This window comes from Rhodnius prolixus, unplaced genomic scaffold, assembly GCF_049639745.1.
Source record: "Rhodnius prolixus isolate KJV_2025 unplaced genomic scaffold, Rpr scaffold_3, whole genome shotgun sequence".
Taxonomy (NCBI): domain Eukaryota; kingdom Metazoa; phylum Arthropoda; class Insecta; order Hemiptera; family Reduviidae; genus Rhodnius; species Rhodnius prolixus.
Window position 1 is genome coordinate 54,978,373 of NW_027411603.1, and position 25,100 is coordinate 55,003,472.

Below are 25,100 nucleotides of genomic sequence, written 5' to 3' on the forward strand. Positions count from 1 at the left end.
AAGTGGGCGTTCAGAATTGGCGTAATTTTTAAAACAAAATATGGCGACCGAAAAAATTATCTCAAGTAAATGAAAGTGTTATTTCATGTAAATAATAGAATGTGTTTCTCGAAAGTCTAAAATAAATAAATAATTACTTAGCCATTTACATACTAAATCACTGAATAACACAAAAACATTTACCTGAAATAACTTCTAAATTCTTCATCTGAATAAAGATCAATTACACTGATAGCTAATAATACGTGGCCTAAGTTTTCGCTTTTCATCATTGCGATTTTGAAAAATTGCATTCCACTCTTCATCGGAACTAGATAAAGAACTTTCTAAAGCATTATTAATAAATATCCAACTTTGCACAAAAGACATTTTAATTTTATTTAAATGTAAATTTTATAAATACTCCACTAAAATGTGATATAAAAAATTGAATTATATATATATCTTTAATATAAGTCAACTTTACCAATAATAATAAAATTTATTATAACTGCTTATAAACGGGGTTAAAATTAAAAACCTACCTCTTCAAGTTTCTGACTTATTTTCGAGGCCGCCATTTGTGATGTTTACATGAACGGTTAAAACGCCCATAGACCATTCCACTTGGGCTTTCGATTGTAACGTTCACAAGCAAGTGGAACGGACAAAATCGCGGTCGTGAGCGTGGTCGTTGTGATCGCTTAGTGGAACGCACCCCATGTCATACGGCAACCATCGAAATCCAAAAAGAGAAGTTTCAAGCGTATTTAATAATATAATTGCACTTCAGACTGCACTCATTTTTTTTTGTTTGAAGTGGAGAGTGTGGAGATCTTGATTCCTAAAGAGTACCTACTTCAGTTGCTTGGAACGGATACATTCCTGACTTGCAGAGGATTTTAACCTTAACTTGTAAACACTATCAGCTATACTCAGTGAGAGAACACAGATTCGTATACTACAGAAACAATAGAGGTCTCTTGAGCACAAAAAAATGGTTTTGTAAGATTAATATAATGAATTGGTAGTGTGTCTGTCTTGTTGTAGGTAAGCGAGGTCCGCCATAACTCAAAAATGAAAAATTGCAGTAAGTTCAAATTTAGGCAGACGAAAAACTGATTGACTGAAGCTTCAACTTTTGATGCATGCATTTCAAGAAAATGTACCATTAGACTTGTAAAAGCATTATCAGCTTTTATTCTTGATATTTCCACTAAATTTCCCTCACATCCGACGGGATCCAGGGCACCTCAAATGCGAACTTACGCAGAGAACATAATTAGCTACAAAAGAATCACGTTTGTGACGTATGTACATTAATCTAAGTGACGGAGTTAGTGTCCTTGGCGGGGTCCGACAAGTAATATCACTTTATGTAACAATGTATTGTTCAAAGATTACACTACCTTCTCCCCACTCCTGATTGTATTCTGCACTGTTTATTCCATAAGTTAGCAACTTAACTCGAAGTATAATCGAAAGGTCACAGAAAAATGCATTTGCTATTAATACAGTGTACCTTGCATTGTTTACCTTAAAACAAAAACATTCTTGTCTGAAGAATATCTTAAATTGTATATAAGGTATACGATTTTTGTTATGTTTATTTCTGGGTATGTGTTTCTATCTGATTGCTCACAAGTTTCCTCTTTACAATATCTTGAAGTCGTTTTCAGTGTCAATGATTAATAAACGGATAAGTGAAAAGTTCTGCAAAGAAGTTAATTCAAGCGATCAGTAGCGGGTATATACAAAAAAAAAAAAAAAAAATATATATATATATAAAAGATAAAAATCACGCTAGCAATTTTGGATTCCATCTTGCAACTTGGAAAAGGTGGAAAAAAGTCTAATCAACAGGCAAAAGAAATGCGGCTTTTAGAAGAGATGAAAAGGTAACTTGTCCCAAACTATTATACTACCTTGAGTGCCAGCCTAGAGGTAAAGCCTCACTGAACAGGATCAGCTTATTTGGTTTAAACACGAGACCTGAAAACGACATTTATTTCACACATGCATTTTTCCCTGCATGATAGATATATGGTTCACAAACTTGGTCTCTCTCCAAAAGAATGTTCATCGCCATCATGTTACTCAGAGGTCGATAGAAAGGAGTATTTTTAACTTTAAACGAAAGGATAAAATAAAAAATATATACTTACAGAAAATGACAGAACTAGACGATATATTGAATGATGTAAAGACATTAAAAAGGGCGGGACATGTAGCAAGACTGACCGATGACAGGTGGATATCGCTGAGTAATAGAGGAAAAAGATAAAGGCACTTTTTAAGATGGGCAGATGATCTGAAGTCAGAGCGTCACCTACTGGAAATAAACAATTATGGAAAAAGCCTTTGCTCGGAAATTGGCCTAGTTACCAAAAATGTTTAATCATAATTAATATAAAATTTAAAATAAAAGGTTTTCCATTTAATTTTTCGATTAAAGATTACTTTTTCATTAGAAAAATTTTGCATTTGTGTAAATTTGTCATTTATATACGAAACGGAAATAAAGGCTATTCATTTATTTATATGAAAGTGAAATTCCAAAATTGTAGGAAATTTCCCAACTAATAGTGCCACTTTAATGAACGGTTTCTTAATTTTTTTTGAAATTTTCTCAGGAACGACTTCTACGATATTCTGTAGATTTTACAGTAACTTATATTTCATTCACTATAATTTTAATAATTTTTTATTAGGAAAATTCGTGTCCCTTCTATCGCGATTGACTTCCTTCTAGTATTGCTCCAGAGCATTCTTTGGAACTTTGGTCATTGCGGTAAGGAAAAGTTGAGCGAGGGAGGTTTACACTAGATTTGTTTTATTCAGGATTTTTCGCATGTTCCTTAAACTTCGTATGTAAAATATTTAATTTATTTAAACAGCTAATTTCAAGTAAATACTAAAATATTTCATTTGCATAAACTATGTTACAAAAAATAATAATAATAATTATATTATTTTAATAAAATAATTAGCCAAGTACTAACTGAGACCGCCAGCTGAACGTTAGTAAGGAAACACCGATATGACGTCAGAGATAATATGTAAAATAAACATTTTCTTCCAGCTGATAACGTGACCACACCATTCCAATCTGGTACACTGTATATACACTTGCAACCACTTTATGAATTGTATTAATATATTTGTTAACAGTTTTAATTATTATGATTTATGGTGGACTTGAAGAATTCTTTCTGCGGCTTGGAAGCGTCTACTAAGTGAGCTATTAAAGAGTTAAAGGGTCACAGTGACGACTTGTACTTTTCGACTTGGCTGTTTTTATAAACTACTTTACGGAACCGTTCTAAATTTTCGTCTGGTCATTAGTTTGCTGCAGATATACTTTCTAAGTTGCTCTTTTCATTTCGATTTTATGTTGAGCGCACTTATCCCTTGTTTAAATAGAAAAGCAATCAAAGAATTTATAATTTTTTCGTTAAAAGTCGTCATAATTATTTTCATTATTTCATTACATCAGGTGTTTTGGGAAGAGTGCTATAGGTATTGGGTTAATCAAATCAATCTTCGTTGGTACAGCGGAAAAATACACCAGTTTTGGTTCTCACGATGAAAGGTCATGCTTGTGCCTTCTTCCGGAACAATATTTGACGTTGCAAGTATTACTCACATCTTTCATCAACAAGAACAGTCTTGAGGATCTCGATCTTCTTAGGACAAGTGTGCTCAAAATACACGCGTGGATATGTTGGTTGACGCTTAAGGCATTCCTCTACACAGCGAACAAATAAGGGAGCTACTTCTTTACCTTCGGCAACCTGAAAAAGATGCTACAAGAGAAAAAAAATCATCACATTTCAAGCAGAGCCCGTGTCTCCATTGAAAATGTATAGTTTTTTTTGTTTTACATTTTTTGCACACGTTATTTAAGGACAAGGGGCAAATTTGTAATAAAATAAAGGAAGGCCAAAGCAGAGTCGAAACTTTGGTAAAGAGTAAGGAAGGGAAGTAAGTAGATGTAGATAGCTTAGTCATTCTCCTCTCCCGCGATTTAAGAACTTAACCATTCTCTTCGGTGTTAAGTTCTACTAAGGCTTTACTATCGCACAACCAAGCATCAATTTTAAATCTTTCATAATTGTTTGTTTACTACTTGTTTGTTATAACTATTTATAATTATTTGTTTATATTTCTGTGGCTTGGTGAAAGAAATGCCAATGTCAGATTTTGGTAAAAATGGGTAAAAAATCTGTTTTGATATATGAACCATCAGAATTTTTCTTGCAAGGAGCGCCGAAGTCAAGTTCAAAGTAGTAACTGAGTTATACTAAAACTTACTAGTGCCAATGTCAAAATTTAGCATCGATATTTCCCCCCCTACAGGTAACCCAAAGAGGACGTACACTCGTAATCCTTTTTTTTTACATTGGCACTTCTTGCACCAAGCCACAGAATTATTATAACTAGAAAATCTGAAGAGTAAGAAATAGTTCATAATTCCTAGATCGCTTACCATATCCGTGGTATTATTCTTAAAAAAAAGAATAATAACCCGGCAACTCTTGAAAAAAAAACTTTCATACGTACTTGTAAATGGATGTGTGCTTTAGCTATTCTATTTGCTTAAGTTTTCTACAAAACTTTACCACAGCTCAAATTACTGTTCTTATTTTTCAACTTTTTAAAATTAGCCAAAAATAATTAATAAATTATATATAATTTTTAAATAATAATAAATAATTAAAGTTTCATAACATTTAATTATTTAATTATTTTTTCTTATTTTGTTACTTCCGTACATACGATTAACTAGAACTCTTGGTAAACTTATCATTGCATATCATTATATGTACGATCAGTGTTTAGTAGACTTACTTTTTCGCAATAGACATTTTATAAAATGTATAAAATTATACGCTCTGAGTAACTAGGCATTAGATAAAATGGCCATGCTTGCACATCTTCTCGAATATTTACTTTGCAAAAACAGACAAAATCGAAAAGACATTCCTTAATACGACTAGGAATTGTAAAAATGTTGGGATTTCATATTATGTCGTTATTAATATGTTAAACACTCATATTGTGTGTGTGTGTGGAAGAGGAATTCTGTAGGCGTTCCTACTGCTTACTTTCATCCTGAACTTGCTGAGAATTGAATACCTCTTCTCTGATTTGAAACACATTTGTTTAGTACTTATTTTGTGGCTATTTTATGGCTTCTACGATCAAATTAATGAGACTCTTGTAACACACCCTTAGTTGAATTAAGCTCGCTGCTTCGTCACTAAAAGAACAGACACCCTAGTGAATTATAACAACTATTCACAAGGTTGCACAAAGCATGATTAGACCGACAATCATTTGACACTTTCTATCATTTTAATGGTGATAATAAAATTCTTATTATTAGGGCAGCATACTATTTTTGGATAATCTATACTCAGGAGAATATATTTAAGTCTGGCCAACCTCTATACATTACAAATCATTGTTGGTTATCCAGGTTCTCCAAACTTTTTATAAGATTAAGCACCTTTTTCCAAGTTAAGCTGCATCCATGAAAACAAATTTATTTCACCAGTTTAGTCTTGTACTTTCCAAGATAGAAACACTCAGATAAAAGCTTTCTGTTGGGTCCCATGATGAATCCTAAACCAAATACTAAATTAGAGCGCTCCAAGAACTTTGATTGTCACTAGCGCCGGCCAAACACATTCACAAAAAAAAAATGTAACAGCAAACATACATACAGATCCATTTGTGAAAATTAATTTAACTCAGGACCACAATAGGCGATTCTCTGATCGTCTATCCTCTGATAAGGCTTGCCAAGGTAATAATTACTGAGGTAGTGGATTCCATTCCCTACCACTCATTTTGATTTATTTACATAATTGATTATTATTATTCTCTTGTTAGCACTGGAGAGAAATTAAAACCTGTTGGGATGAATGAAATGTGGGAAGATTTTAAATGAAAGAAGTAGCCAAGTTTTGGTTATTATCTCTTACACACAAGTCTACTTTCACACAGTCCTGCCTTAAAGTTACGAGATAATAATTTTTCATTTAATTTAAATGAATATTTATCATTTTATTTCTATTCACTTTAACAGCAGACATAAATTCATATCTTGAAAATTAAAAACCTTGGACTAAAATTTCTTTGCCCTATTCATGAACAGTTGAAATCATCTAAAATAATTAATTCACAATCGATTCCACCACCAAACAAAATTTAAGCGAAGAAAATTTCAAAATATTCCAAACTAAATTCTAAATTGCAAATTTGCTAGAAATTTATTCAGTACCATGCAATTGCAATCCTTGCAACGTCATTAGTTAGTTTTAGAAATCAGAGTGTTTTAAAAGGTAAAACTTTTCTTACCAAAACAGCCAGTCTCCCGATGTCCCTGCCTTTTGATTTCTCACGAGAAGCTATAGCTGCCCTCACAAAATAAAAATTACTCAAAACTAAAGGCAAGGCATTCTGAGGACTGACTAAACGTCTTATTAAAGCATAAAATATCAATGTAGATTAATTTTTATTGAGAGTCAGAAGTTGAAGAAATAGCGGCCATTTGGCAGAGAATATTTTAAGCAAGTTACCACATGGAGAGCCAGCCAGCGTTAAAACTAGTCGCAATCTGATGGTGAATAGTTGCTATAAATCAGATTCAGGTGTAACTTCGTTATTTAATGATCCTCCTTCTTCATTCCTAGTATCAGAAGGTTATAACCGTCACCTAAACGCTAGTCGATCCATATTAGTTTTAATAGTTTTGTCCTTCTTCATCAGAGTCATTTTCGAGAAAATCTAATCTGTAAAGTGGTATTTCTAGAAAAAGGATTTGATCGCTTAGAAATTTCCATTTTTGAAATTTTTTGGTCATAACCACACTTACAAATTTAAAAACCACTTTTTCGGAAAAAGATATTTCCTGTGAAAATTCAGTAAGATGGCAGTGTTTACTCTTTCCCTACAGAAAAAGAAAGTAAAAAACAAGCGGGCTTTCACTGTACTTAGTGCTAGCTCTAAATAGGTAGTACAATCACGATTGTTAAAACATTTTTAAAAAGTGAAAAAAATAAACGATTGACAAATTGGAACGTAAGGGTTCCTCAAATATTGTTTGTATTAACCGTATCCTACATCATATAAAGTGAATACTTCCAGACTGAAAAAAAATGTACGTTATAACTTGTGGGAATGAGGAGTATCTGTGGTTCACGGAAGTGTAGATACTATGGAGACTTGCATGCGTGCAAACGCGCAGAGAGCTGGTCCCACAGTGGGCGAGCCGGCACATGGACTCAAGGCCGACTCATCACAACTCACACTGCCGCGAGAAGCTACTTTCTTGAAGCGGCTTCTAAATATCGAAATTAGTCAGTAAAACGTCGTGTCGGCCTCAGATGGTCTCTTACACAAGTCATCTACAACTTAATATGATGCATCCAGCCTTCAGTTGTTTATAAACAAAGAAAGTTTCAAACAAGTTTCACTTTTTTTGAATTGCTGTAAAAAATTTACAGAGAAAAACATAAGTTTGAGAAAAAATAAATAAGCAAATTTAAATTAAAGAAACTCAGCAGTTTGGCACTGCTGTGGTAGCAACATTAACACACGTTCACTGACCAAATTAATTGAAGACATGTTTGTCCTATACAAGAAATTGTTTGAAACTTGCCCACTAAATATTACTTTGCTTAAACATCTTGAATACCTGAAATACAAATTCAGTTTTCCAAATTTGAGCTGTCTTTCAATCGGTGAGTCTTTTTTTCGTTGACGAAGAAAACTGCCCAAAAAGTGAGGATTGTCACAGACGGACCCGGTTTGATTTGTTTTTATTCTCTTTTTTGTAGACTAACACGACCTATTGTTTTATTACTATTACGAACCATGCACCGCCTCGTCACACCTAGTGTGCTCGCACTGAACTGGCTGGACTGAGTAGCGCCCCGCTCTTTTAGCTGAGTCTGTAGTGGGGGTGTGACGCAATCCCAATTGTACTGTTCACCAACTTCGTTTCCGTTCTATCAATGTAATTCAATTAATTTACGCGCAAGCTGCATGTCATATGGATATAAGATTCATTCCGCTTCCAATCGAAGAGAACTCAGCTTTCATTACCACTTGTAATATTTACAAACATTATTCAGTTAAAAACCATATATGTAATACATTAAGTGTTCCCTTTAAAGGAATACTCATCACTCTTTCCTTTTTTTGCCATTAGCAAGTAATCATAACCATAAAAACTGAGTAAATTTACTCTTATTGAGTCAACTAACTAGTTATAATTATGTCCATAATTTGGAAGATGGACGTTCAACCAAGACTGAAAAATAGTCGATTACTTTACTTTTACTTTTTTATGCCCATAATAATGGGCAATCCTGATTGGATTAAATTCACGTATTAATGAATTGATGAAAAGAATCAGCAGATTTGTTTTTTATAAGTGAATGTTTGCGTGATATTTTGTTATATAAGCTATAAAAAATTTTAACAGTTGATGTACATAAGTTCTTAAGTATCTAAATATTAACTTTTATTACATTTTCTTTTGTGTGAATAATGGACAATAAAATGATATGAAAGAAAGTGAAAATAGTCATCATTTTCTAAGTTAGGAAAGTTTACCTACTGTCACTTTTTTTTCATAATTGATTTTAACTGAATATTTGGTACTAACACATGGAACATTACGAACAATTCAATACAGGAAACAGAATCACATAACACTACCCATGTTAAAACTACAAATCCATTTGATAAAACTATTAAAATAATTTAAATATTAATGCAGAATCCAGAAAAAAAAGAATAAAATTAAAACTACAAAAATAAATAACGTGAAACAAAGAAATGAAGTACTGATGTACTGTTAGGTACTCTTGTCATTTCAGCGTTTATTAAATAGCCCAGAAATAGAAAGCAGCTAACAGAAGAGCAATTTCAATTTTTCTTGATCTACTGCAACCATTAACTAATTTCTACCTTCTAATTTATTTGCTCCAATAAGTTTTAACGATGATGTACAAATAGGTATAAAAGATCAATCTGACAAAGAAGCACAAATATTTATCTCTAAACGCAATGCATTCACGCAGGTTCTTGGACGACGAATGACAGAAAAACACATGTAGCTTCAATATGAAAGGCCTTCTATATGTAAAGAAACATCAAAAATAGGGCATTTCTCCCTAGATCCTACAGATAATCTCGAGGCTTCAATTATCCATCAACACACAGGCAATCTAACATTATATCTGCATGCCTGAGATTAAACAAAAGAATTCAGCGAGATGACCATCAACAAATTAACTCATCAAACAGCATACCATCACTTGGGAATCTGAACAACTACCCCCCACATACAGGGGATACTGAACAATTTATAACAGTGGCCCTACTACATATCTGCTTACTCTGACAACTGAAACATTTATATCTCAGCTCCAACATTTTACCCGGTCAATCTTCCTACCAACCCGTTGTTCTGACCATCCCGCCGCTACAAAATGTCAACTTAGACTTAATCAGCGAATTTTACCCTCACCACCTATCTAGTAAGTGAGCAACTGGCTAAATTAATCGATCACTCGAAATGTAGAATGGGAAACGATTAGACGCGACTTAAACAAATCTATGTGGCAGCATCTATGTATTACACCCTCTCTGATATGACTGTCACATCTTTGTACTCATCCAGAATGTTAACACATCTGCACACATCTCTACTTACTAGTATTAAAAGATTTAACTATTTACCAGGATATACCCTCAATTTAATTTACGAAAAAATATAAATTGCAATACTTAGCAAAAAAAATAAGAATCTCTAAAAAAACTGATAACCGACTAGCACGACAAATTAAATGGGACCTTGACAATTACAGAATCCACTCATACAGATCTTTCTTGGAAGGGTAAACTCCTGGCGATTCTTGACTGAACTACTCGAACACCGATTCCACCACTGGAAGATAAAAACTCGATGCCAAGAATGCCATGCGAGTTAATAACAAATTCACTTAATGTGACTCGAAAAATCAGGATAATGGACCGATGACATCAACAATCAAGTGCAGCAACTAAGCTGCTCTATAAAACTTCTCAACTCACACACTTCTCCTTCTGAAAAGTCCTCATAATTAAAGCACTTCAAACAAAAAGTTCATGAAAAGGACTCCCTTCCTAACCAGCATCTTGAACATTAGACTTCCATAAGGTTAGTTTAATAGAAAAAAGAAGAACGCTACTGTTATACTATTCATTTACCATTCGACTTCACCAATTCGATTTCTGATTGAAACTCTCAACAGTAAATCAACTTATGAGAATCAACATATTTTACGCAATTTTAATAAGGAATTCACGGCGGCATTTCTTGTCCTAGCAGCTGCATGCGTCCTAAATTGGCGTACTGGACAACTCAGCAATGTAAAAAATACATACGTACTATTTTAATCGATTATAGAATCGTTTTTGCGTGGCAGGACATTTGAAGTTAGACTTAAGAACATAGACAGTGCTATACTAGAGTAGCTCGTGGAAAAGTCTCAGAGACAATCATTTACTCTTTACTCTCCTGCCCCTACTAATCCAATATACATGCAACTTCCTCACTGACTACGTATATAGCCGAAGATGTACAATGACAACCCTTGGCAACCACTGAATATTGTGTCCTGATCCTGTTATTAATAGACAGAATACGTTCTGAATTTGCTGGTCCTTTAACATCCAAAGGGGCAGGCGGTTGCAGGTAAGATGCTAGCTGCAAAATTAGTTTGACTTTAGAAAGAGCTACTACCTTTCTTTGGAGCTCCTGAGAGGACAGGTGGAGATCGGCGATGCCGAGTAAGCAATCGTCGCAGCGACACACTTCACTGGCCAACGACGAACTGGATGCCACGCTGTACGCAGAATCCGTAGAGTCCATGCGCATTAACGGGGCTGGGCAGAGTCTGGCGCGCTCCATCTTCGCTACTAGCAGGTTCTCCATGAGTGAGCGTGGTCTGGGCACGGCACGGCCAGGCGCCCGACGCTCCATTTCCTCCAAACAACGCACCGCACAATTTTGGAGTGCAAAATCAAGAGCACTTGCCACTTCTCTAGTCAATAGCTGGACTACTAATTCCAGCGGGCACCATCACAATATTTTGTTTTAAGCGATTTCTAAAGCAATAAAACCTCGCGTGAACACTCTAAAGACTTTCTTGTTGTCGTCATCCTAAATCAATACATTCCTCACGTACAATATAGTATGGCTTAAATTACAGTAAAGTACAAACTTGAATTCAATGCGGCTGTTTTGCCCAATGATTTTGCCTTTATTAATTTTCGGAAAATATCAGCTAACCGAATTGCCACATCACTAAATTGAATTTCGGTTTTTTAGGTTTTCACCAAACAGGTCCTACGATTGTATTTAAACTTAGTAATCTAATTGTTAACATATACAACTATCACTTTTATTGGAAACATTTTTCCGTTAAAATTTATGTAAGTGCAGAGTCAGCAGGTGAGGGCAAATTTTCTACATCACTCTGGTGAATGAATTTAACCGGTGAAAATCCGAAACAGTCAGAAGTAAAAAATAAAAAAAAAATAGTACATACTACGATGGATAAAATGCACGATAGTAATCAAGCACTGCGACCCAACCCCATTTTCAACATATTATTATTAGAACATTACCGCAAATTATATGTTTCACACAAAAATTATTTCTATTAGGACATTACACATAAAAACTTCAAATATAATTAAGTTCAAAAATTGCATGTTCATCAATCATTAGGGAATCATAAGCTCGTCATTTTCTAAATAAGTGTAAAAGATCAATTTTCACTACTTCGTCAAAATTTAGCTAAATTAGTTTAAAAGGAATTAGAAGCTTAAGTTTTCATAGTTCAAATGAAGGCTTAAGACCTTGATGTAACGCGCCGCCAATAATTAATTAATTCATTAATTATAAAACTCACTTACTTAAATTTCGTCAGGACACGAAACGGCAGCACCGATCCAAATACTCACATCCAAAATCAGTAATGGTAAATTAGCGCAAAATCAGATCACAACTGTTAGTTGACTAACAAAAACTAGGAACTTCACGGAATCGACTGATATGACCAATTTTAACTACTGAAGTTCACTAGAAGTAAGTGAAGAACCGACTGGTTCACAGAAAATTTTCCTTCACTTTTGTGGACTTTATGAAACAGATTGATGTTAATGAACCAATACGATAATTACTATTCGAATTATAATTGAAACTAATATTTAATATTTTTTTATTTATTATTATTGCAGCTTTTTTTTATCATCCATGAATAAATAATGTTAAGTTGTATTTGTTAATAATCTCCAGATATATTTTGACTTGGTAATTTCCTTTTATTTTAAAAACAAATTATTAACATTATTAACATATAATATATTTTATTATATAAAAATTATTAACAAATTGTTAACTGATTCTACTTTTTAGGACACGTGAGATGAGCATTAGAAATTGTATAAATTAATTGTTCCCTCATTAGAGTTACTACTGCGGGGGAGAAATCTATACCTAAACAGTTTTTTTAACAATTACTTTGGACCCAGGGGAGCTAAAAACTTTATTTTCTGAGAAAATTCAATGCAAAATTTGACATGTATGTAATATTTACTTCTGCTTCCTAGTAAGAGAGCAAAGAAAAATAATATCTTGGTAGAGGGTATGGACCAACACTTTTTAGTAGAGGTATCTATCAGCTGCAGTGAGAGCACTGATGCTTACTCCTTGGAAAATTCCTATTATTTGCAATTTAACCTGGAAGCAAGTTTTAAGATGGCAAGTTGTGTTGGAGAGGTGGTCATTGGGAGCGAGGGAGGGGGCGTGAAGCCGCTAGAATGTGCTGTATGCGGCGACATAACCGGCTACAACTCGTCCAGCCAGTTCTCCCCGCCAAGCAAGCTCCTCCGTCTGCATCTTCTCTTAATTTAGTCGATTAAAAAAATATTAATATCACTTTATAAATAAAATAATTAAGGAGCAGTAGCGAAACTTCAGCTGAAAGAATCCTCAATAATAAGAACACCAAAAAGAAGTGCTTGATTTTACAAAAGAATTTTCTTCTACAAGCGAATATTTGCTCTGGTTATGAAAATATGGCCAGTTTCTTAATATTCTTGTGGAGAAGGAACATTATTATTACATTAACTGGATGGGCGTTCTTGTTGATCCAATGGGTTGACGTTTATTTAGCTCCAAGAGACGGTAGAGATGTAAGAATTCCTTGAGGCTGGCTAATAAAGTCACCACCAAGGTCATGGTCATGTAGCCGCACACCTTTGAGATAGGTACCTGTCACACACCAAAGCGAGATTCCCTCTCAACTCAACCTTCAACAAACATCTACTCTCAAACTACTATACTAACTTCTAAATTTTCAGAAATTTAACTAAACAGTCGTTTTATTCATATTATTACATTATATTATACAGGTTTCATCATAAAACGGAACTCTCACTTACTTGCTTATTGGTGGCTAGTAATAGATCCTAAACAATATGCTGAACAAACTTCCAAACAATTAGAATAGGTCTATCTAAGCAGGGGCTACTTAGTTCTTATTAGACTGAGCGTGACGAAGAAAGAAGACAATGAGATTTTCAATAGTTCCCTTTTTGCAGGAACAGCAAAGGCAGGAAGACAGCTTACAATATAACACCAGCAACGACTTGAAATAGAACTTGACGCAAATTATGAAGGCACAGCTGAAGAAATGTATTAATATTTACAAGCTACTATTAAGAACGTAGCACATGAAGTGATGAGGAGAAGCTTAAAAAAGAATAGGAGGAACTAGATGTGCAGTACCTATCTTCTAAAGAACAAGTTGTGGCTTCCTGTCTTGACCTTATTGTACTAAGCAGTAAATCTACTGAACGTTCCGCGAGTTCCTGGGAAGCTTGAATGAACCTGGCATTAGACATGGGTGATTGCCATCATTCAGAAATTTTATGAAAGGTATAAATCGTTGTGGAAAATACATTCGAGGAAATGCTACTAAATTCAAGAGCACTACTACGGGTTAATTACAATAATGCTGCACTTAATTCAAAAAAGTAATTGTGGTGTTCCTTTTTTTCAATCTTTACTGAAAAAAAAAACCATAAAGTGGATGTTGAAGGTCTTTGAGAGTAACAGACGAACAGGTAATGAGAGCTCAGCATGCATCTTCTAAGAGTACAAATGCAGTTTGAAGAGTCTCACTATGAAAAGTTCGGAGCAGATGACACGGAGATTGTTGAATTGATCCGCAGGCTCAGCGTCAGCGTATTCAGAGAGAGGGGCAGTTGACCACTGAATGATTTTGATCTCACTAAGAGGGTTTGTAAGAGGGTTTCTTACAAAGGCTCTTACAAAGAAGCTACTCAGAAGCAGTCGTTGTTTACTGTAGGTAACAGAAATTCGGAAGGCATTTCAACGCAGACGGCAGAAGACCACTTCGTATTTAACGTGCCCGATTGTTGCTCGGAAAATGCTGTCCACAGAGGTAACACTTTTTTAAGGGGGTGTGACGTAATGGACAAAGTTGTTTTAGCTCTGTATAATAAGCAAGATAGTAGGAGATTTAAAGTGAATAGTATTCCGGAGGTGAAATTCAGCATTTGTGGGGTCATAAAATCAGAATTTATTTTTAGCGGTGTTAATGGAATTAAAGAACAAATTAGTTCAGAAAAATGGGATTAATATTTGAGTACATTGTTACTTAATATTAACTGTATAATTGCCCAAATCTTTCGCTTATTAATTGTTTACTTATAATACAAAAGATCAATTGGAAAGTTATAATCGCTAGGATTCTTACAGTTATTACTGATATGTTTTTCTTTATTCTTATCTTTATTTATTTTTTTACTATTGCCCAATTACAAATATATACAAGATAATTAATAATCAAGAAAATAAAATTTTACAGGTAAAATTCAAGGAATATATTTGCACAAATGATATATAATTAGTGCACAAAATATAGCATTACATAATTAGGATAAAATCTAGATTATAATAATAAGATATTTAAGGAAATGTACATAATGCTCAAAACAGGAATGAAACGTGGGTCAGTGACAAGAACCGAGATATTTTAGATTCATACTTAAGCAATCGAAATTCTAGTTATTCAAGATCAAGTTTTTGATATCTTTTAAAGTAGCTAACTTGAAAAATATTAATATTTGTGTGGTTGTTTGAAGGTTAGGTGGTAAGAGGTATAAAACAAAATTTCAGGAAATTAATACAGAGCGGCTTTCATTAGAAAATGTTATACGGTGAAATGGTACTTAGTTTTTGTTTCGCAAAATATCAGATTTGCTATCAGAATAGCTGGTATAGTTTCTAATTTCGAATGCTTTCATTTTAGAAAAGTGTTTGGTCGCAGTGCTGAATAATAAAGTTTACTTTATCCATCATAAAGTCACTTTCTCACTTTAAACAGGTTTCACATTTTCACTTTTCATCACAAGTTTGGTGTGGATAGTTTGACTTAATTTTACATTGATTCAGTCACATATTTCACTTGTGAGCAACGCTTCTGAGCAGTTCTTTTCGATTAGATCTTTGCAAAGTATGGAATTGGCGATTAACTTCGGACGATGAATAAAAAAAATTCAAACCGGTTGGAATAAGGAAAATATGGCTGCATTGAAGGATAAATCCAACGAGATTTAATCATTGTTGGATGTCACTAACAAAAAGGGAGTGAACACTAATTTCGCTTTTTATCCCCACTAAGCCTCGAACACTCCCCCAAAAAAGACAACTGCAAAATATTCCAGAGCACGGAATTTCCTTTAACTTTCCTTGGGAATGTATCATTTACAAATAACCTAAACCTAAAATTGGCGAACTGGGCACATTGAAATAATAATAGTTTATCGTTTTAGTAGCCAATTCATCATAATTAATGTGCTGTGAATAAATCAGTTTCTTTGAAGATGACCTTCAAAAATTATCTTTAAGTGGGTTCTATGAAAAAAGAACTGCAACGATCTACATACTCCAAAAGGTGGAGAAAGCAGGTACGGCCCATAGTCTGCAACCGCAAAGTCACCTACGGGACAACAAAGGGGGAGTTTGCTTGATGCTGTCCAGGAAGAGTATCCAGAATTGATAATTTCAGAACAAAGGAGGGACTTAATAGTTTAATACATTAAGAAAGTATCGCCAATTAGGGTTTCGGTTTCTGGAGAATCAGATCGTTCAATTCGGGCTAGTAGCTGCAAGCTTTAGAGTCGCAGTTAATTCTGGTCAGAGATAAACACTTTTTCACCATAGTGATTGGGGCAGTTTTGTCCACTTTCCCAGCAGGGAGTCTCTTTCCAAGTATATACAATTATTTACTTAAATACAATTAAATATTTCGAATGTACTTAATGAATCTATTGTCTTTTTTTGGAACCTGCTAAGGCAGGTTATTGAAGTTACCTTGTGCTAATTTCGTCTAGGTAACAGACTGGTGAATTGACATATGTATATCTGATGAACAGCCTACCTGTGATTGCAGATATATCAAACTGATGTATACCTGTTGTTGACCACTTTAACTTCCTCATCTCCCTTCGTAAACTACGCAAGACGAAGCCCTAATTAGCTCGATTTGGCTCATTTATTTATTGAGAAATATTGGCGAACAAGAGAGGCACCTTAAGAAGCTAGCTTGATAGTCTATCACAGATTGGTAATCAATCAGTTGATATATGAGGCAAAACCAAAATGTGTGGAATTAGCAAAAACAGTTAGCATTTCACCTTTAGGGAAACTGAAGGGGAAAGATTCCATGACGCACTTAATCGCACTTCTATTATAGTAAGCAACTTTAGGTAAGTTTGAGTTTGGAAAACAACTTATCAACATTTACTAATGGAATAGAAACCTAGTGATGCTGTGTAAGACGCTTTAATTGTATACGGGCAAGAAAGATTTTTAGATTTCGCCTCTGTGAACGCTAATCCACTAATCAAGCAGAATAACTTCAAAACGCTGCAGTGGATCGAAAGCTCAGGAACAGTCATTTAAGACACTGCAGCAGTAAGATGCTAAAGAGTGGCTGGTCACTATGGCGATTGCTAGCCATTCAGCTTTCTGATCATAAGAAGTACGATATATAACATAGGTAAGTCTAAAAGTAAGTGTGGAGAAAAAGAAACCGCTTCTACATTGCTTTTTTACAAACGACACAGAGTTGCACTTACATCGGATCTATTGTAGTCTCTGTAAAAGCGCAAGTTTTCAATAAATTCTAACTGCAAAGTTTCAGTTTGTAACTGTCTAACTGTTCCTCTCCTTCGCAATAGGATATATTGTTTGCACGTGCAGATTTCATTTGTCGAGTTTTTACTGGAAATAAAAGGATTTAAACATACTAAATACGATAATATGGTTTTTAAAAATGGTGCTTGCTTGAGTTGTCTGACTGGCTATAATGAAGAGTCAGTAAGAACTGAAACTGTAAAAGGATCTAATTTGTTAGCAGAAGGCACCTGCTGATCCGAATACCATCAACTCAATCATAACCTCTTTCATCATTAATAATTTACCTCAACTGAAAATACTGTTTATTAGAGTGAATCTACTTTGAAGCCAACATTATTCAAAACTTTCAAGTGCCGGAGAAGAGAAAGTGATGTGAGTGTTTACTTTAGAGTTTATTAGTGAAAATCAATGTTCAGCGCCGGAATTGATAGTTGTTGGTATTAAACATTCAGAAATTACTACATGGTTTTTCTATTCTTTATGATTCCCAATATACAATATTCATGTTTAGATTGATGGATTTTTATTTAAATCACCATCAATAACTTAAATTTAAGGGAACCTGCTCCATCTCAAGTGCTAATTGCATATTCGTAACGCTCCTCACCTGCAACGCTGAAGGCAATTATATATTTTACCTATGCAACTATTAACATATAAGTTGAGACTCAAGGTTAGTGACGTCTCCGCCTATTCAGGCATGTTGCCGTCTTGGTTGTTTAAATTTCCAACAGAAGTATTTCTGTTCATCTCTTATTTAAGGAATATTTATCTCGAAAAATATATGCTCACGTAAGTGAATATATCGGGTACTCTGTCTGACATGTATGTAAATTTTGAGAGACAAATATGACTTTTAAAAATATACAAAGAATAAATAATATAATTCAAATAACTCATTTTTATAATTGAAAACAATGGAAATGTTTTGCAAAAGGACACATGGTACGCGGTCGCTAGGGAGGCGGCGGAAAGTTTCCTAAGTAAACAGCAACGTCGTTTTCAGTGGCCTTTCCTCAACCACACCTACAAGACTCAATTTAAATAAAAATAGTTTAATGTCGGTGAGAAAAAGCTAGACAGTTGTATGCGCAAAAGTGCAGAATGAAACTTGAGGTACCAAGTTTAGAAAAGTTGCTGTTTTTTTGAGACTAGACGTACGTATCAAGTCAAAATGAATTTTTTGCGGATATGCTCTATTCAGACCCAAGTTGAATTTTGAGTTTGAAAAGAATGTAAGGAGTTTAGTAAGAGAAAGTCGTGTGAGTGTTCACGCCAGATTATTGGAGTGGTTTTGATAGTGGCGGCGGCGGTGGAGGGTCAAGAGACTCAAACTTACCTAAATAAAATATCCACTGTTAGAGAGTTGCTATTAGCTGTTAACACACGATGAGCCTCTACACCAGAAAAACATTCGCGAGCGGAAAAAGGCAGACAATCACTGAGATGCGATCACACGTGCTCAGCGCGCAGATTACTCTAGCCATAGCATCCCTCTCGACGCTCCGGTGTCCGGTCAACTAAAGCAGCACCATCAAGGCAGCTCTGGCTTCCCCACTGCCTGCTCTCCTTTCTCTCTCCATTAAAACACATCACTCTTATTTCAATATTATACAGGTTGGTAACTCACTCAACCAGTCGAACTGTTGAACCTTGACTCATTCATTGCATTAACATCATACTTCTGTATTTGTTCATCCTTACATTATCATTCCGATCGTCAGTTTTTTCATCAATCCAATTTACCCACTGTTCGAAAGAGAATTGTTGCAAATCATAAGAATGGTACGAAGATTTTCCTGGGCCCAATATTGTCAATATTATCTTAATAAACCTTCGGTGTTAATGATCTTGCTGTTGACGCGCAACAAATTTTTTTTTTGTGGATTATACAAAACTAGTCTCAGCTGAGGTTATTTTTTTAAGGCACATCCAACATTTGATGTCATTGGCGCCCGGAGCTATTTTTAGCACTGCTGGCCTCCGGACAGTGATCTCTTGTTACAAACACTGTCCATCAGCCGATAGTATACTGTAAGAAGCTCCTAGGAAGAGAAAAATGTAAGGACCAGCAGATGATGGATTCGAACCCGGGATCCCCGCGTTCGAACCCTATGTATACTAACCACTCAGCTAATCCCTCCCCTAGCTGAGTTTATTTTCATTTTTATTTTCTCTTACTTGTCGGGTTTCACGTTTGGTTATCACCAGAAATATTCGTTTTGAACCCCTTCGAGTACTAAAAACTGGTTTTTATAAATTGACCCGTGCAAGTAGATCTTCACCGTAACACCTAAACAAAAAATCCCAGAAAGTCAATTTGATATTTCGCTTAGGAGACCACTTACTCGACTGGAGACCACGTTACTAAATCGTTTTTGCGATTGTTTCAAAAACGGCTCCCACTGTTTTCTTGGATTTAAATGTATTTAAAATTTAAAGAACAAATAAATAGTTCTTTCTTACTCGAATGTTTATGAAGTGTTTTATACAACATTCGTAATAAAAATCAAGCCTTTTTATATACAAATAAACATTTTTTTTAAATTATTTTTTAATGGTTTTTTAGTAGGAAAGGATAAGATGATTATAAAAAGGAAATATTATTCAACAAAAAATTGATTAAGCATTGATATTTGACAGCAAGTTCTTCTGTGGATCTCTACCAGGAATTCGCTCCCCGTTACAAAAACAGTCTTTCCTAAGACTAAGATCAGTCACTGTGAAACCAAAACTTTTGTATAAAGAAGAAGAATTGAGAATGAACTGGCTTTTTATTGTCAAACATTTTTCAAGCATAGAAATTCCGACTACATTTCTAATTTCTTTAAGTATCACCAAAACAATTCATGGAAGAAATAAAATAGCTTTAATAATAATAATAATAATAATACGATAAGGTTGAGAGAACTGAAACAGTTATTTAAAATAGTAACAACAAAGTAATATTTTATTTTATGAAAAAATCACTCATTGTACTGAACGGCTTTTAAACAGTGCGGAAGTTGACTCTCGTAGGCGGCGGATCGCGATCTCTGGTAGGCACTTCCACTTGGGTCCTGGTCACACGATGCCAGTTTCGAGTCTTTAATACACCCAAATCTTTTCGAACCTGCTCCAAGGACGCCATCACACAGTCAGTGGTCCCAGAGGATGAGGAAGGGAACATTGCCGAACTCTGGACATCTCTGTTTACAAGCTCAGCTAACGAATTTACCGTCTGCTCCAGTCTCTGAATCCTCTCTGCTTCGACTACCATCTCCATCTGACGTTTGGAATCGCACATGTAGTTCTTCATCTGTTCGTTTTCCTGTTTTATTCTAATCAATTGATCTTTAGCAGAAACGAGTTCTTCCCGGAGCCCAATCACCAACAGGGTGGCTTCTTTGTCCAAATGTTCGTACTCACTCAAATCTTTCCCACTCATATCAGTTTGGATAAAAACACTTTTGGTGTCTTTTGCCAAGACAGTTTTTATAAAGCAGATAGATTCCAAGATATTTTTGTTAAGTTTTGCTAAATTTAAAACATTCAAATTTAAATCTCTAACTTCTTTTTCTAAAATGTGATTTTTTCCCAGACTTGTAAGGCATTCTTCATATCTTCCTTCAACAATTTGCTTCTCCTGTTTGACGGCACTGCAGAGTTCCTTGCAGCCACCAATTTGCTTCTCCGCCCATCTCACTTCATCCGCAAGTCTGTCCTTACAGTTTGACATTTTCAACAAATCCATTTTCGCTTTTTGCAAATTTTTTTCTAAATTTGCGTTTATAAGTTTTATTTTACTGTTTTCTTCCTTCATCAAAGTGTAGCTAGCTTTCAATTTTTTAAATTCTCTATTTAATGCTGCCTCTTTCTTGTAGGACTGCTCGACTTTATTCAGGGCTTCCACTAACTCCAATTCAGTCTCTCCGACCTTCTCTTCCGCGAGGCTTATTTTCTCCTTATGCTCATTTAACAATCTCTCCCAATCACTCTGTTTATTCTGCAACGTAGTTTTCAATGCATGAATTTCACTGTGAGAACTTGTACGAAAATCATCCAAAACCATTTGCAATTTTTCCTTATCACTTTCTAAATCTTTGGTCACCTGTTTGCAGTGTTCCAATTCAGTGGACAATTTCTGTCTTTCTTGCTCCACTTTGTCCGTCTTCGACTGGTTCTCCTCCAACTTCTTCTTCATGACTTCCAGCGTCGCCTCCTGGCACTTGTGCGCCTCTGCCAACGCAGCAATTAGTTCCATTATTGCTGTCTTATTTTGCTAGTTATATCGGGGACATAATAACCAACTGAAAATAAATATCTAAAAAAACATGTGATATATTTTTAAAAACTTGGCTCACCTGGGCTATTACTAATTTGTTCACAATTTATTATTATTTCTAATTAAACTTAAATTGAAAAAAAATCGTTTTTACACTCATACTTCACTTTTAACAATTTATCAATTTTTTTATTTTCGTTTCTCTCGGAAAGAGAATACTGCGATCGTATATTGCAGCAATATAAGGTTTGAGGTAGCATCAAAAAGTCAAACAACTTTAATACAAATACCTTTCTACAAAAGGGAACTTAAAATAACACCTTAGTAAAAATAATTCAGTCTTCAAACTTGGTCCATTAATTAGAACAAGGGCGACAAATTTCCCGAAATTGAAGTTATCAGCTATCTCGACCTCGTTTCCGGAATTCAGCAGTCACATATTAGAGCATTTATCGAAGTTAATAGAACGCGTTTAACTTGATGGAGTTTAAATGGACAAATCGTAAATCTTATCAAAACAAAAATTAACGGGGGCCGCGAAACTTTTCTACGTCACCCATAAAGTGGAAAATCATGAAATAAATTACGGTACGGAAATTAAAATGCTTTTGAATAGATTACAAAAGGAAAAACGCTCTCAAGCTATTAAACAAATAACAAATCTGCCGCCGCTTCCTGCAGTGAACATTAATGTTTAAGCAGAAACAGTTAATCATTTAGGCTTTTTTTTATGATAAAGTCTTGTGGAAACCATTTAAAGGCTGTTTAAGGTATGGTAGACAAATTAATGACCAACGCTTCTCTCAAATATCTTCCGTTTAGATCTTAAAGTTCAATTTCAATAATAATGAAAATCTCAAGAAATTACGTCCGTATAAATTTCTCACATTCAATAAATGCAAGGCTAACGTGGTGATTTCGATACCAACTGACTTTCGGCTATACTTACCCTAAGTGAATAAATAATAATAATAATAATGAAAATTAATTATAGGGATGAAATAATGGAAAAGAAAAGAAGCTTTCATTCTGAAAATAAAGATAAAGCAGGTGTCCCTCTCTCCAAAGTTGAAATGATCACAAAAAATAATATCACTGCCGATTAAAAAAATAAAACCGTAAATTCCAAACACCTTACTCCAAAATGGTAAATGTTGGGACACAATCTTTATTGTATCTTAACTTTTTAAGAGCTTAATTGTACGTATTTAACTTCAAAATAGTTTTATAAGATCGCATATACATATCACTAATCATAGAAGAGAATGAATTAGAAGTGATAGATATAGAAAATCTAAGTGTAAAAGAATTTTGTAAAAAGCAAGAAAAAAATGAAAATGTATTAATGATACTGGAATGGAACTGGTTGAAGATTTTATAAAACCAAAGATGGTTTAAATTTGCCAATAAAAATTGTAAACTCACTCCTATTTTCTTGCAGGGGGAAAAATCTAACGAATATTGATTCTTAACTATTTAGTTACGAAGGGATTTCCTATTTGTTAGCAATGTTTTCAAAAATTTGACTGAGCTGCTATATTCCTGAAAAATTATATGTGCTGTGATAAAGCAATAGCGAAAAGTAGTGTTAGTAAGTTAATAAGTTACCATTCAAAGTTCAAGGAAAATAACTCTTTTTTATTTACATATAAATTCTGCGGCAGAGTCTCTACTGACAAGAGGAGCAGTGAAAACGTTATTGAACGCCATGTTTTATGGCTATTTTGTGAGGAAAGTTTGTTTTTTTGTGGTGATTTTTAAGTCTGATATACAATTGTCTACGTTAACATATAGCCTAAATTTAAAATAATAGTTAAGATTTTTAAAAGAGATATTGAATTTTAAAGTGAATCTCAAGGCTATCATAATTCAAGTGAGTAATAAAGAACCCAGTGTATATTGAGCGAGATTTTTGGCCCACATCTGGCAGTAAGCGGTATAATATTCTAGTGTCATTATTTCTTTTTCCTATAAATATTGTGAATAATCATGAGACATGATTCACTTAATTTAGCCGAGCTTTTTTTAATCAGTGAAACATTTAAAAAAATGATGAAATTATAAACAAATGTATGAAAAATATTCAAGTGCAATCCACTAGGATAGATATTTTGCAGTTGAATATGATAAAATTTGAAGGAAAAAAAAAATATAGGAGGAAAAATCTGTTTTTACATAATCAACCCGAGATTCTTGAAGAAACCATGGGATCTGGAGAAAGAAAATTAATCTGTTTTTCGAAATACTTTACAGACATCAGTTTTAATGACATTAACTTTATAAAACTTCTTTATAGAAATAAGCGGAAACTATCAGTGTGAATGAGGCTTTCGACATAGAGGCGTAAGTATGACCCGCTGAGGTGGGTGAAAAATTTGAAAGAAACTAATTAGGCCTTACCTTAAGATTTCGCAGCTGATTTAAGAGAGGCAAAGAAGATTTTTTACTGCTACAAGGGAGAAGGGGAAGGAAAGAAATCTTCTATGAAAAATGATATATCAAGATCCAGTAAGCCCTGTAGTAAATAATCTGTTAGACAGAGCTCTGAGAAAATTGGCGAGAAAAGATAAATAAGTACAAATGCGGAAAAGGAAAGTGGAAGAATCGACGATCAAGCTGTCTTCTTTTCGTCGGTCACAGGCAGATGAGCGGGGGTATTCAAAAGAGCGTCCAAGGCGAACATCACTCTTCAAAAGAGAGTATCCAAAGACATCGGCCGTTTCTAAATCGAACAAAAAAGGAAAGGATTGTCATAATATCACTGGATATTAGTGCTAAACCAAACTGGCTAAATCAATTAAATTAAGTTTAATTTTACTGCTACCAAAATTAAACAAAAGAGTTAGCCCTGCGGTGGTGTAACATTTGTTAATAAACGAAGTTGTATTAGGGCTAATGTAATTCAATCTTCAAAAGTAGGTTTACATTTGTTAATGTTCGTATTAAGCATTTTTCAAGTGGTGCCGCTGAAGTGGAAGGCACTTTAAAAATGAAAGCAGCACAAGTGGTTTCAGTGAAAGACAAGAGTGATTTGAATTTTATTTTTATATAACAAAATAAGTAAAGTAATGCCTATTTTTTCTGGCGGGCTTTAAGTCCAATGACCAATTAGGTATAGTGGACGGAGGCGAAAAGCCATATATGTTACTATTATCATATTGGACATTAAATAAAATCCAAGGCCTAGACCGGGAATCGAAAGTTTAAGGCGAGGGAAAAATCATTACTACTCATATCAATAGGTTGAAGCCAGCAAGCGAGGGGTGCCAGTGGAGCCGCCACAATAGATCGATTTGAGTCCGGATGCATTCACGGATTTAGTAAATTGGCCCTCTAGATGGTCTGACTTTGTCATCGAGGCATTTAAGCCAAATATCGAATTCGAACTCCTGCGACTCGTCGTTTTTGGCCGAAAGACAGCGTTTCACTATCAATAAGCATATCATTCGAGCTATGGTGCCGTTGAATGTAATCATGGAAGGGCGTGATAGGAGACTAAGTAAGGGATGGCAGGATTGTAGTACTGCCAGATGGTTTATTACATAATTTAAAATTAAA

General features: G+C 34.5%; 1 protein-coding gene across 1 annotated transcript in view; it reads right to left on the bottom strand.

Moving 5' to 3' along the window:
• Nucleotides 1–25,100, bottom strand: part of IP3K2 (Inositol 1,4,5-triphosphate kinase 2) — a 57,262-nt gene that overhangs the window by 29,779 nt on the left and 2,383 nt on the right. The window lies entirely within an intron of this gene.